Source organism: Bacillus rossius, chromosome 2 (genome assembly GCF_032445375.1).
Source record: "Bacillus rossius redtenbacheri isolate Brsri chromosome 2, Brsri_v3, whole genome shotgun sequence".
NCBI lineage: Eukaryota > Metazoa > Arthropoda > Insecta > Phasmatodea > Bacillidae > Bacillus > Bacillus rossius.
This window is the reverse complement of record NC_086331.1, coordinates 12,180,888-12,197,050: the sequence shown is the minus strand read 5'-3', so window position 1 is coordinate 12,197,050 and position 16,163 is coordinate 12,180,888. Positions and strand designations below refer to the sequence as shown.

Here is a 16,163-nt window from a genome sequence, read left to right as displayed (position 1 = left end):
TCTGCTAATGTACACTTTTTTTTTTCGTTTGCTGAGAAAAGGTCAGTGTTTCGGCCGACTTTGTGTGGGATTGGTACACTTGGACATGTGCATCGTCTACGTCGAAATATAATGAGATTCCAGCACCGAAGAAATGAATGCAAGAAATCTTACTACATGAACAACACTGTTAGAAATTACAGTAAATTTACGGACATTCCAACGAAGAAACACCCGTAAATAAACTGAACGCTCTTCGTATTTCTGTAAAACGGAATCTCCGTAAAATTACGGTGGTATTAGAGAGAGAGAGATAGCTGTGCTATCGCCCCCCTCTCTCATTCACCGTTTAGTACCCTCTACGCATGCGCGTAATTTACTTCGGCGTACTTCGGCCTACTTCGTGAACTATCATTTGTTTTTTTCCCCATGCATTCCGTGTTACCGTGTTTTGTTGCTGTTTCTTAATTCGCATATATATGGAATTGTTCAAGAGATATTCCTAGTGATTTTATATTAATTATTGTTGAAATTAAGTTTACTGCTTTTAAGATTGATAAAATACCTGCTACATGTAATGAAAAAATAGCTTAGTCTGGAAGTTGACCGTGGTCAGCCATGTGTGGAAGAAGAAAGCAAGCAATTTTTCTAAGTTTTATACAATCGGAAGAATTTTGTGAGTCCATGCGCAAGGTAAGTTCAATTAGAGTATCTGTTTTTATTTAAATAAATTATATTATATATATAAGTTTTTTATCCCACCAATAATATAACCAGGTTAAGACACGCAAGTTTCGGTAAATATGTAGTTTAGAAAAAAAATGTTAAAAATCCGAAAATACTTTTATTATTATGCATATTATGCTCTTTCACTTCCTCTTTTCATTAAACCCGGTGGATATAAATTATAAATACTTAAGGAGATATCGAATTTTTTAATTTTCATAGTTGGGCGATATTTGTTAAAAAAAATTAAAAATTCCGAAAATACTTTTATTCTATGCTCTTTAACCAAAAATGCAACTTTTATTCAACTTACAATCTTTATTTATTGTTCTACCTGAAGTTCAGGATCTAATGATGTACTTAGTTGAAACAGTAAGCATTGTGTACCACAGGGTCAAAATGTACAGTTTAATGCCATCAAGATCAAGGGCTCAACTTAGATACGCGATACGGAACTTTTACCATTAAAATTGAACAACTTGAAGTATCAAATGTCAGCTTAGAAAATTATTTGAAAATAAGTCAGGAAGTAAAAAAAATAGCCATTTGAAAGTTTTTTATCTTAGGAAAGTATCCTTCAGTATTATCTTTGAATATATATATTCAAAGGTATTATCTAAGCATGTATTCTTTGCTTTAATTTATTATGCCTACACATATTCAAAACATAGTATGTAATGAACATTAACAACGTACTTTCTGATGAACAAAATTTGTTTCTAGATTTATTAATGTAATTTTTATGTACTAATGGATTTTATTTTGGGACTATGAATTTTTTTTATGCATGCACTTAAAAGCTTTTGTTTCGTACTAATTTACCCAAACAAAATTGACCAATGGGGTTAAAATAATGTTTATTGTTTCCTGGCCACCCGCTGTACTCGGTTGGCAATGTGCTAAAGCAGGTGCTCTTCAGAAAGTATAAAACTATAATTTTGAGATTTCTACTTTTGTATTCCTCTCATTATGTTTAGCATTATTAAAAATTGCAATTTAAAAAATGCTGTTGTAATTGGTATAGTGCGTTCATAAGGAAAAAAGTTCATCATTCACTCATAAGAAAAATGTTCATCGTTCCATAATTCTGAAGGAGAGATGCTTTAATTCCTGAAAACAAAAGTTTTAGAACTGTTTTTTTTTAAATTATCTCGTGTTTTCGAAACAATTTCTACGAGGGTGAGGAATAGGTTATGTAATCTACAATAAAAATGGCTGCAAATTGGTGTGAATAGGGGTCACATTAGTTTGTGAAAAACATTAAAAATAATTAACTGTGTTTTTCTGCACCTTCTTTCTGGTAACCCTGCTGAGATCTGATTGTAAGAGGAAAATGTTAATAATTCTCTTTAATAGATTTTTTTCTTTTAGGTCAGCTACATTATAAATGTAACCGAATGATTATAACCAACTTTTCATCTAAGTTAATTTTTGCCTGGTTTCCCAAAATTCACTACTCTCCATAATTACCTTGTTGTAAGAATTAATGTACAGCAATTTAAATATCTCAATCAATATTTGTTTCATGGTAATATATCAGAACTAGCCATTTCCCTCGACTTCAAAGGTCTTAAAATTTAACAAGTTTTCAGAAATCAGGGGATAAAAAGGAAGCTATTTTATGATAATGTTAATATTGACAATTTTACAGATTTAAAGTATGGCTGATTACATAAGAAACCTTTCACTTTTGATTTTGATTCCAAGACCTGTACACTGAGCATCTGTGCATCTAGTCCTCTCAAAAACACTTTACTTCCTCCAGAAAAACCTTACTTTTACTGGAAAAACCTTTACAATATTAAAACCACAACCAAATAGGACAGGGGTGCCAAACACCCGAAGAAAATTAAAATTAGGGGTAGACTGAAGGTCAAATTAATCTCACCGTGCCCCTGGGGCCGGTTCCCTACCTCAAAATGTGGGAGGTTAAAACTAAGTTTAAAGGGGACCTAGTCCCCACAAGTCACTAACTTAATACAGCTAAGTGAATTTAAGTAAGAAGTCAGATCTAGTCTGCCTGTACATCAAATTAATACAAAAAACTTGGATAGACTATGTTTTCAGGGAGCCTAGCTCCCTGCGGTCCTTAAATAAATTCAAACTTAACCTATGCACTTAAACTATAATTCGGTGAACCTGGGAAGTAGCCCCTTCCTAACTTTACTTAGATAGGTACATAATAATAATTTTTATAGGCAGGCTGCCTGTTCCGAAGATAACCCAGTCATAGCTGCTCTCCACCTGCTACTTTAAGTGCCTCAGAACTGCATTCTTAACAAAGCTATTATTATTAACTAGTAGTTAAGAACATGTTATTCTTATAAATTTAATACTTCACCATATTCATAAAGTAACAGCTAATAACAATTAAACCAATTTTGAAATTGTAATATTGAAACAAGCATTATAAAAAATGTGGTCTAGGTGTATAGTAACTGTGTAAATTTCGCTGTGGGTATTTCAAGTAAAATAAGACCACACAATACAAAATTCTGCTTTCATAACACCAAAATTCTTCTTAAAATATCACCATGAAATCTTGATACAATTTGGGACGTGCCCCATTGCTGGTCATAAGAAACCTTAAATTTGGACAAAAACATTCATTTACAAAAAAAGATGAACATGCAAACACAGAAAACAAGCTAAAATGAGCCAATGTAAAAAAAAAAAACAGAATTCTACTGTATTTTTTATGCTGTTGAAGTTTTAATTATTGGCACTACCTGCTTTTATTTTGTTTTCTGTGTGTTTGCACATGCATTTATTTTAATTTTTCTCAAATATTTTCAGGTTTCTTAAGACATACAGTCATACAGCTATGGTTTATGTCCATAAAACAATTTTTTTAATCAATCTTACCCAATGCAGTAACCATTCAAAGACTGAACCATGAAATCTTGTCTTCATGTATGCAGGGGCGTAGCCGGGGGGGGGGGGGGGTTAGGGGTTCAAACCCCCCCCCCCCTTAGCACCAAATATTTAATTAATTTCTTATTCATCACTCAAACAAATGTCATATTAAAATTAATAAAAAAATTTACTATTACAATATTTAAATTTAAGTACCGAAAACTGCTAAAATAGCACTATTTTACACCTTAAAATCCAAATTTTCCCGGGGGAGGACCCCCGGACCCCCCGCTTTAATACGGGGGGGGGGGGGGCATGCTTCTTAACACCCCCCATACACAAATCCTGGCTACGCCACTGCATGTATGAGGTATATATTAATACATTAATTAGTGGTGAGTTGTGTATGTATGTAGGCTACTCACAAAAAAAAACTACAAATGAAAAGATACATTGAAATTTTGGCATTACTTTATAAAAATGTAACTTACCTCCACAACCATTCTGATCCCTAAACATCATCTACTCAAAGTAACTTTATGTAACTATAATACATAACACTATACTTGGCATAACAACCAAGTTTAATTATATATAATAACACTGATTTACCTATCCCATTATTTGTTTATTTATTTTATAATTATAAAAAAAAAATTTTTCTCTTCTTTTTACATTTTGTTGTATTTTTATTTCTTTTGTATTACTTATATTTATTCAAGCCCTTCCCATTTACTTTATTTTATAATAAATTTGCATCTAAACAACACTGCCCATGTTATTAAAAAAAATTGCCAGTTTCACCCATTGTAGCCATAACTTTACATCCCCCACCCATGATCCAGTTCTACCAACATAAAATACCTACCCCCTGGCTTAGAATAACTTTCCACTGATAGCCTTACTTTAAACTAAATTAACTTTACTGATTACTTGCCGCTTTATTAATTTCTGCCAACTAAAGAGGCCTGAACAACCTACATTTTTTTTTTTTCCCCAATATTTTATTTTCCCAATTATGTTGAATTTGCTTCTTGTTTCTGCTAAATTCTGTTTTTGCCTTCCCTGCTGCTCCCACTTATTATAATCTTCATAACCATAACAACCGAGTTAAATAATATACATCCCATAACTTTTTAATTTATTTTTAATTGTTTTCAACCTTATCATTGCTTTTTTTTACAAGCAGACTTTTTTCACATACTTTATTTTATAGTAAATTTAATCTTTAACAACCCTGCCAATGTTATTAGAAAAAATTGCCAGTTTCATCCGTCGTAGCCATTACTTTACCTCTCCCCCACCCATGATTCAGTTCCACGTACATAAATATATATGATAAATGCTGTTCTGCTAAAGTCTGCCAACTAAACAGTCTGACCAATCAGCATTAATATTATTATTTACCTCAATTTGCTTTACTTTTGTTTTAACTCTTGTGCTGCTCTTATATTTTGTTTCTGTTAAATTCTAAAGTTTTTACACCCCATGCTACCTTCTGCTCATAAAAACTAGACAATAACTACATAAACATCAAAATTTTTATCCAACCACACTCCACCAAGTTAAAATAAAACCTACACAATTCCAACCAAACCTTTGTCGTGCGCCCCCCCCCCCCCTCCCCGCACACATCTTAAAAATAATAATAATTGCAATCAACTTCACCTTTTTCATTGTTTTATTTTCTTTATTATTAAGTAGCTTGCCCCGCCATCTGAGGGTGAGCACATTTGACCAGAGCTCGGAGAGACCAACCAAGCTTGGACACCAGGCTGTATTGAAGTTCCTACAAGCTCCAGCCGAGGTACAGTCATGTACGCCGCGACCCCCTTCTCCCCAGCCAACTCCAGGAAGTGGTACGACAGGGGCGGGAGCCTATTAGTTAACCTGACTGTTAAATCTTTCTGAATGCTTGCCTACAGTTAATGCACAAGCCCTGTTGTATGCAGGGCTGAACTGGGTAGGGGTGTCTTTCCCACTCCTCATTAGGTTTTTAAATAATTAGGGGAGTGAAGTTAATTATTATGTTCAATTTGCCATTTTGGCCAGGCATTATTTCAAAAAGAAAACACTAGATAAAATTAAGATAAAAAAGGTGGCAGCCTTTGAGGGCACTAAAAGTCTGCTCATGGCAGACCCTACCACCCAGACACCTCAGGTCAGTCCTGTACACAAACCAAGTGATGCTAGATGTTAATTTGGCAGAGTAAACATGCCAAAGCAAGGAAAAATCTTGTGTGCAAGCATTCAGTTATTGCAATGGAGAAATTGGAGTTAAAAGTTGAGAGCAGACATTGGCACTGGCCTAATCTTTTTGCAAATCTAAGCATGCCTTAAGTATCTCATGTTATACTTTGGAAAGAAAAATAAATACTAGTACATATAACACTTGCCAATATACATAAGGTCTAACCCTCACAAACTTAAAAAAATTCAGACCTGCAAAAGGAAAAACAAACAAAAACTGAGCAAATAAAAACTTTGAAAAAAGAAAAGTATTGGTTTGCTTGAAGAGCTTGCATGATGCTTAAAGAATGGTGTCTAATACCCTCAAAGCTTAAGATATTTCAAGTACAGATAGAAAATTTGGCCAATAGCTGATGGTTAAAAATATGAACAGCTAAACATTGTAAAACTAATTGATGGTAAACAAAGTGTCTAACACCCACAAGACTTTACCTCAGATGGTGGGGCAAGCTACTTAATAATAAAGAAAATAAAACAATGAAAAAGGTGAAGTTGATTGCAATATTATTTTTTTTTAAAAAAGATGTGGGGGGGGGGGGGGGGGGGAAACACAAGTTTGGTTGGAATTGTGTAGGTTTTATTTTAACTGGGTGGAGTGTGGTTGGATTAAAATTTTGTGGTCATGTAGTTATTGTCTAGTTTTTATGAGCAGAAGGTAGCATGGGGTGTAAAAACTTTAGAATTTAACAGAAACAAAACATTAGGGAAGCACAAGAGTGAAAACAAAAGTAAAGCAAATTTAGATAAATAATAATAATGCTGATTGGTCAGACTGTTTAGTTGGCAGACTTTAGCAGAACAGCATTTATCATATATATTTATGTACGTGGAACTGAATCATGGGTGGGGGAGAGGTAAAGTAATGGCTACGACGGGTGAAACTGGCAATGTTTTCTAATAACATTGACAGGGTTGTTAAGGATTAAATTTACTATAAAATAAAGTATGTGAAAAAAGTCTGCTTGTAAAAAAAAGCAATGATAAGGTTGAAAACTAAAATAAATTAAAAAGTTATGGGATGAACAAATCAGGTTGTTGTATATTATTTAACTTGGTTGTTATGGTTATGAAGATTATAATAAGTGGGAGGCAGCAGGGAAGGAAAAAACATTAGAATTTAGCAGAAACAAGAAGCAAATTCAACATAATTGGGAAAACAAAATATAGGAAAACAAAAAAAAAATGTAAGTTGTTCAGGCCTCTTTAGTTGGCAGAAATTAACAAAGCGGCAGGTAATCAGTAAAGTTAATTTAGTTTAAAGTAAGGCTATCAGTGGAAAGTTATTCTAAGCCAGGGGTAGGTATTTTATGTTGGTAGAACTGGATCATGGGTGGGGGATGTTAAGTTATGGCTACAATGGGTGAAACTGGCAATTTTTTTAATAACATGGGCAGTGTTGTTCAGATGCAAATTTATTATAAAATAAAGTAAATGGGAAGGGCTCGAATGAATATAAGTAAAAAAAAAGAAATAAAAATACAACAAAATGTAAGAAGAAGAGAAAAAATATTTGTTTATAATTATAAAATAAATAAACAAATAATGGGATAGGTAAATCAGTGATATTATATATAATTAAACTTGGTTGGTATGGTCAATTATAGTGTTATTTAGGCCTATTATAGTTAAAGTTACTTTGAGTAGATGATGTTTAGGGATCAGAATGGTTGTGGAGGTAAGTTACATTTTTTTATAAAGTAATGCCAAAATTTCAATTTATCTTTTCATTTGTAGGTTTTTTTTTGTGTGTGTAGCCTACATACATACACAACTCACCACTTATTCATGTATTAATATATACCTCATGGCTGAAGACAAGATTTCATGGTTCAGTCTTTGAATGGTTACTGCATTGGGTAAGATTCACTAAAGATTTTTTTTGGACATAAACCATAGCTGTATGACTGTATGTCTTAATAAACCTGAAAATAACCGAGAAAAATTAAAATACAAAAAATTTGAATGTGTTAACACACAGAAAACAAAATAAAAGCAGGTAGTGCCAAGAAATATCAACAGCACAAATATACAGTAGAATTCTGTGCTTTTTTTTTATATTGGCTGATTTTAGCTTGTTTTCTGTGTTTGCATGTTTAGCTTTTATTGTAAATGAAGGTTTTTGTACAAATTTAAGGTTTCTTATGTACAGCAATGGGGCATGTCCCAAATTGTATCAAGATTTCATGGTGATATTTTTAAAAAAATTATAGTGTTAAGAAAGCAGAATTTTGTGGCCATATTTTACTTGAAATACCCATAGCGAAATTTGCACAGTTACTGTACACCTAGACAACATTTTTTATAATTTTTGTTTCAATATTACAATTTCAAAATTGGTTTAATTTTTATTAGCTGTTACTTTATGAAGATGGTGAAGTATTAAATTTATAAGAATAACATGTTCTTAACTACTAGTTACACTAAACTTTATATATGTAGTTAAAAATATATGTTGGTACATATGAGACACACCATTTGACCGATCATCATGAAAGTTGGCATATCAGTGTTTTTTCATGGAGAGTGTTTTTTATGCTATTCATTTTAGTAACTCTTCACCAGACAGCGCTGTAGCACATAAACTTCTAGACTTTTCAACCATCACCATGGGTGAATTCATTTTTATAACAGAAAATCATAGATAATAGACATACAAACAGTAATTGTATGTCATTTCTCAGTGTCCACCACACTTGTCATATAGCGCTATCCATTTTCATGTAACTCATGGATACCTAGATACTGCAGCTAATTAATTATATTATGGAAGTTGTATTTGTTTATTCAAAATAATAATATAGGTATATTGTGTGGAACAAATTTTAAAAATGGGGGTAACCATTGATCGTAGTATGTACCAGGATCAGTAATTTAACAATTTGATGATAAAAGCATGATCAATCAAATTAGGTAAATAATTTTTATAATCAAATTAGTACATTATTTGTTACCAACTACTCACAAAATCTCTGACCTACATTGTATAAAAATTAAGGAATTAAATTTCAATGTTATTGGTAAAGGGTTATTAAAATATTATTTTATTTAAGTAATTGACTTGTATTATTAAATCAAATGATGTAATGGCTCCACGTGTTATGTTTTATTGCAATTCATCATATAACTTGTTCCTTTGCGTGCATTCTTTTTGTATTCTATTATTTCTATTTTGTTTCAATAGTACAGCTTGTGTTCGGTTTTAGTATATTTTGGGACATGAGGCTAAATGCTTATTTCTCAGGAATGTGTGCTTAGTTTATACTTATTGCTACTAATTCTCAGTAAAATATTAAACTAGGTTTACTTTTCATCTTATTCCAAGTCTCCTGCACAGATTTAGATAATAAATAGTCAGCTTTTGGGGGTTTTGACATTGCTAAAAATTTTAAGACTGGCTGAAGTAAGATGGCTTGCAAAGTTACATAAAAACTAAGCACTAAGAATTTTTTAATTCTGCGTTTACCCATGTACACCTAGGTCAACCCAATGTTGACTGGGTTAGGGATCGTCCATTAATCACGTGAGGCTCGAAAGGAGGAAGGGGGGGGGGGGGGGGTTCGGAAAAATCACGAAATATCACAAGGGGGGAGGAGGGGTGTAGAGAGATATCACGTGTATTAATTTTTTCACGCGATTTCTACTAAACCGAAAAGCGACGCGTGACCTTGACTCGCCGTAGCCAGGCAACAATATCCCCGCCTGGCTCGGCTTGCCAGTCGCCAGTAAGACTGTGATTTTGGTGCCGAATATACATGCTGTGCTTAATTTTCCAGAATTAAATTAGATTATACCTATATTTAAAGATAATATTCTGAAAATTTTAAAAATATTTTGTACCGAAAAAATACACGTGATTTTTTTTTTTTGGGGGGGGGGGGGGTGGGGTAGTCTAAAACATCACCACAAATCACTAGGGGGGGGGGGGGGTTAAAAATTTGCTAAGAAAAACATCACGTGATTAATGGACGACCCCTTATGTAAAAAAAAAATATTTGATATATCAGTTCATGATACCTTGACGAACTTAATCCATCCAACTAACCTAATTTAACCTAACGTAACAATATCTGACATAGGTACTCAAAATAATGATGCAGCATCTAACAAGTATATGTGCAGTATGCTTACACAGTTCTATAGGAATTCTGAGCCCACTGCTACAGTTAGAGGCAAACTGCAATGTTTTTTTTTACAAGTGATTGGTTTTTGTTCTATTAGTATTACCACTTAAAATTGAGGGTGAGATATACCTAACAATTTTTTTTTTGTTGTGAGAAATGCTAAGCACAATATTTTAGATATTGCAGCCTGTTGCTTGTTGGCGTCTACCACATGGATACCTAGTGTAACTCATATAGCATTCACTGTGTATACGAAAAGGAAATTTAACAAACCATAAAATCATTTCAAGCCATTTAATTGTGGGAAAAGGCTTATTCATAAAATTGTTTTGTAGCAAACTTACATTTTTATTTTAAATCCAAGTTATTCATAAATTTTGGTTATTTATGTCAGCAGTTAAACTGAAATATTTACATATAATTTACAGCATATTCTTACAGAATATGGTTCTTTTATAAACTTTTTTTTTCTTGTGGTCAAATTGTCTAAATTGGTGTAGATTAAAGTATGGTGGTAAATCAGTCATGTCTATCAACTAATTTATCATTATTGTGTTCACACTATTTTATCTAGGTACATAAAGTTAGGAATGGGATTCAACAGTTATATGACAGTAAATATATTATGATACAAAATACTTTACACATTACTGGTATTAATTAATTATAAATTTACTTTTTATTTTTCTGAATGTTAAATGATTCATTGTGTCTGAATTTCAATATAGTTCTTTTGTCTTCCGGTTATCAAACTTACTTTCCTGTATGCGATGTCATTATGTTCATTTGTGATGGAATCCATGGTGACTGGTCATCACTGAGAAAATGTACTTATGTGGCGAGGGTTGGGACAGAAGTGGTACCTAGTAGTTTGACTTTCTTGATTGTTGTAGCTTCCCATCGGAGCCAAGTTTATTGTTACTGCTAGCCTTTTGAATTTTTGCTCCTAAATATATTTACAGTATTTATGTTCTTGTTTTCCTTGTGTGCCTTTAAGATTGCATAAATTTATAGTTGAAATAAGTTGCAATTTTTTTTTTAATTGAGAGTTAAAACATTTACAAGGATTGGTGGAAAACATGCATTAACTATTTGCTTAAAATGTGAACTTGCAGGGTTTTTTATAAGTTTTGTGGCTTTTAATGAGTTATATGGTATTATTGTTTTCCAGGGCCATCTCCCTAATTCTCGGAAGTTTATCTTGTTTGTGGACAAGAAAATGTCCCTAGAAACATCAGACGTAGTAAGTGCTGTCTGTAGTATTTGCATTTTTAATATTTAATGTCCTATTTCAGTGGCAAAAGCATTGGAATTCATTCAAAGGTAGCCTAGATTATAAAATCAGATTAGTATTATATTCAGGAGTTGTGTGTTAATGTGAAATATTATCACTGAAAATTTAAGAAATGATGTTACTGAGCATTAGGAAAACCAGGTGTAAATTATTTATAGTTCTTTAAATTTCAATTTGATTGTAGAAAGTATTGCAGATATTTCAATGAATTCATATTAAACCGTTTCATTTTATTATCATCATCATTATTATTATTCTTCACACTTGGAGTTGGGCTTTCACCCGGTGGCAAGGAACTCCCCTCGCTATCTCACTCTCCCAATTCCTGAAGTCTTCTGAAGTCCTTTCCTCCTCTCCCATCCAGTACCCCTCCCTCAAGCCCATTCCACTCTCGCCCCGTCCTCACCAGAAACACCTGCCTTCCTCGTTCAGTTTGTCTCCACTCCCTTGGAATCTTCCATTGGTGATCCCTTCTCCCTCTTTGTACTCCCCTCATTTCTGACATTAATTATTTCTTAACAACTTTTCCTAAAACTACAATACATTTTTATTGAATTTAATCCCTTGAATTATATATCTTTGCTAGATACAATATTTTATGGTTTTATTTTTAAAGACGATTTAGATTATGAAACAGGAGACTTTGATGTCATTGTTAATTAATTTTATACATAGAGGTGGTATGTTTTACAACAATTAATACATAATAAATACATACTTCAATATTTATTAATCCTATTTTGACTAATATAGGATGCACTTTTACATTAAAATAATTATTTAATATTTATGCCTTAAACAGAACTATTCTGAATAAAAATAAATTTACAAGGGAATGTGTGACTTGGAAATGTACAAACATCAGGAGTTTAAAAATGAGTTACTAATAAGAGATGATAGCACAAATAAGGTAAAATTAAATTTTTGCGATGTATTTTGATGCTATATTTTGCAACAAGCTTTATGCTGACAAAATGATATTAATTGAATGAATATATTTACATTTTTGTGATTTACTAAAGTTTTGCTAACAAATTGATTGATTTCTAAATGAAATTTGGAGATTAATGACATTTCATGTTTTGATGTTTCATGGTGAATTGATATGATTTCCGGTTTCATCCAAATTTACCATATACGTAATATTGTCCGTAATCATTGCTAAAACACTAATTGTTAACAGTTTTGATTTTCAAGATTTTGAATACTTAATTTCCTTCAAAAAAGCTTGTTGAAACATATATATATTTTTCTATTTTGAATTTATCTACCTCTTAAAATAGTATGAATATTTTTGTATCATCAAACTCATCCTGCGAGCAATGAATTGATTTTAAGCTTTCTTATCATAATAAAATAAATGGCAACCTAAATGAGTGTACCCCAAAAAAAATTGAAAGAAAGAAATGTTCTTGTATTTGTAACATTATCAAAAAGTGCTTGAGCATTATGCGAGATTGCATGTGATTTTGATTGAAATCATGAGCATTTAAGTCTGAAACATACTTTCTAACAGGTGTTATTTGCCTTACTTTATTAATTAGCAAAACTAATTATGAAGTGGGCTGTTATTTGTAATATTTACATAGGTACGTGCAGTCAGAAAACTTATTTGACTAAATTATATGTTTTTTGATAGAAATCTGACATATAGAGGATGAGTCTGAATGTGACTGAAAACTTGGGCTTTATTTTCCACATACTTTTGTGATTTGTTGCTACCCCTAATTATTTCAGGAAATATTTAAACAGTGACACAATTCATGGTTGTTGTTTAACTCATACCCAGTGTTTCATCTTAAATACTTTCACTATTATTTACAATAAAAATATTGTTCAGCCCCAACCACAATGACGTATATACAAGCCTTGAAGCAAGTCAGAACATAAGTCGTACAAAGGTTATTTTGTCGTGATGAACCTGCAGCTGATATTTGTTGGTCAGATACAGACACATCCTGTACAAAAACTTGTTTTTATTTATGTATAATCATAGTACGTTATATGACAATCTGCCTTGTACATAAATACATATGACACTTTTAATCGCGTGCCAATGTGGTGAATAAACAGGTGTGTGCTTGCTCTGTCAGCTATGAAAACACATTTTTTGTCTTTCAGTATCATTAATTGCAAGTCTTATTTGACAAACACTTTTCTGTACAACCCACATTTTATTTGGATAGATAATTTTATATTTATTTTTATCAGTTTATACAACCTTCCACTGATAGTTATAAATTATGCTTTTATTATTTTTCAGGTCCATTATGAAGATTAATCCTACTGTATAAAAAAAGCATCAAGGAAACCCCAGAGTTGGAACTTTGAAGAAAGTGACAGATACAATTACTAAAATTGTTGAATTGTCAAAGCTGTTGGATGATTTGTACATGCAGATTTGTGTGGTGTTTCAAGATTATTTTTTTTTAATTATTGTGATTAAACAATTCTAATATGAATATTTTACATTTATATTTATTTAAAATGTTGGCTTATATTAACAATGCATTTTGTAAATAAATATTTATAAAGGTATAGCTCATTTATTTATTTTAATTTTTGAAAATTTACCAGCACATAAACAAAGGAACTATGTGCTACGATTATGGTTCTTATGTCTTACAATGGCATATTCTGTACGTTAATCAACTAGCAGTGCTGCTAAATATTATGTTTTTTTGTTGTTTAATGTTTCAATTTTGTAACAGAAACTATGTCTCCTAAGCAAAACTTATTGTGGGAATTTTTAGCAAAAATTTTCGGGATTTACATATCATTATAAGCTCTATTGGTGTGTTTTTGCACTAAAATAATAATAAATACAGTAAATGGATATTTATTCAAAACTAGATGATTTAAGTACAATGTATCTATACTTTTTATTACTTCACAAGTTAACATACTTTTTCATTGTAGTATAAACACTGGTCCTACTTCCTACAAATATATAAACTTAAAAATTTTAAGGTTCATATGCTTTTCAATTGTGCTTTTTACACTTAACCAATTTGGTTACAGTTTGATACATAGGTAGCCCATATACTGGATTAACACAAATGCTATAGAGTAACTTATCATTAAAAGTATCCAAAAAACCCATACTTTGGTACTTTTTAATACTGTATGCCTCAAAGTGTGTTGCTTTGTAATGATTTTTCACTAATAAAAAATTCCACCCCTCAGGGAGGGGTGATAAGTATCATAAAAATACCTCACAATTAGGCTAAATGAAGCATAAGGCAAGGTTGAGTATCCTACTAATCTTTAAATTATGTAATTTTTTGAGTTTAAAAGTTTATAACGTAATGAAGTCTTTGCTACTTACCTGATTTTGATAAAATTTAAAACAGGATTCGTATCTTCTAGATTATAGTCTAACAAATAATGGAGTTAATGTAAGAATGTGAGTAAATATAATATTTTTAACTATGACATTTTATCATATTTAGATAAAGAATACCATTTTTTAATTGGGAAGAAGTCAGGGCTTAGTATATTCTAAATGGCTCCTTCTGACTTCTTATACATTCGACAAAATAAAGAGATTTTATGTAACTGGATTTTCCACACAAAACCCTCAATATACACTGTACATGATTAAAATTCCACCTCTAAATTGGGTTTATAATAGAAAATGGTAGAAAGTAATTTATTTGGTGTGAATTGTAAAATGGCCATTAAGTAAAACATGTAGAGGCTTAGAGTTATGTTTTTGCTCCAAAAGTAAGCTATATAGTTATTATAAGCACAAAAATTAAGAGTGCTATGTATTTAATTGCATTCTAAAATAGCATGACTTTACTGTAATTATACTGGTTACAAATTACCCAGAGAATTTCATAAATTAACATGTACTACACCATGGAAAATAACTTTATCTTTGTAAATTTTACAAGTGCTGTAAACATAATGGTAAAACAATATTTTTATGCTACGGAGTTTCAGTAATTTTTACAGAACTTTTGTAAATTTGAGGAACAATCTGTATTTGAATATTACGAAGTTATCGTATATTTACTGCATTGGTTTTGAAATTTACAAATAATCTTTATTTGAATTTCACAATGTACTTGTATATTTACAGTATTAATTGTAAAATTTACTAAGAATACATTTTTTAGTATTACGAAGTACCGGTATATTTACGGCATTGGTCGTGAAATTTACGAAGAATCCATATCTGAGAATTACAAAGTACTAGTATATCTACGGCATTGGTAGTGAAATTTACGAAGAATCCGTATCTGAGTTTTACGAAGTACTAATATATTTACGGCATTGGTCGTGAAATTTACGAAGAATCCGTATCTGGGTTTTACGAAGTACTAGTATATTTACGGCATTGGTCGTGAAATTTACGAAGAATCCGTATCTGAGTTTTACGAAGTACTGGTATATTTACGGCATTGGTCGTGAAATTTACGAAGAATCCGTAACTGAGTTTTACGAAGTACTAGTATATTTACGGCATTGGTTGTGAAATTTACGGAGATTTAGTTTTTTTCCCTAATGAAGTAACCGTAAATTTACGAAGACCACCGGAGAATTTTTTTCCGGTACTTTTCGTAAATTTACGGTAAAAATTTTTAACAGTGAACATGCTGAAGAGTTTTCCAAGATGAGCTATGAAAAAATTGACCTTCCTACAGACATCTCTGATGGAGTTTCTGTAATGCAAGTTGTAGGATTAAATAATAATAGCTTTACAGAAAATGAGAACAATACGGAAGAATTTGAAGCTGTCACGACAGAAGACTGCGATGATGCTCTGAGACCAAAAATGTGAAAACAAGGTGAGAAAATAATTGTAAATGATAGTGTGCTCGTGGTAATGATAATGATGATAATTTTGATAGCTACGATGAATTTGAGGCTGGCGATAAAACAGAAGACTGTGGAGATTTCCTCAATGTTGACAATGAAGGTGTAAAGAA

The 16,163-nt window shown here is 31.7% G+C and overlaps 1 long non-coding RNA gene across 1 annotated transcript; it reads left to right on the top strand.

The window, feature by feature from the left end:
* Nucleotides 1-631: 631 nt before the first annotated feature.
* Nucleotides 632-15,711, top strand: LOC134529104 (uncharacterized). Its single transcript, XR_010074463.1, has 3 exons — nucleotides 632-672; nucleotides 11,104-11,175; nucleotides 13,490-15,711. It is a non-coding gene; the product is annotated as an uncharacterized LOC134529104 (long non-coding RNA).
* Nucleotides 15,712-16,163: the final 452 nt, after the last annotated feature.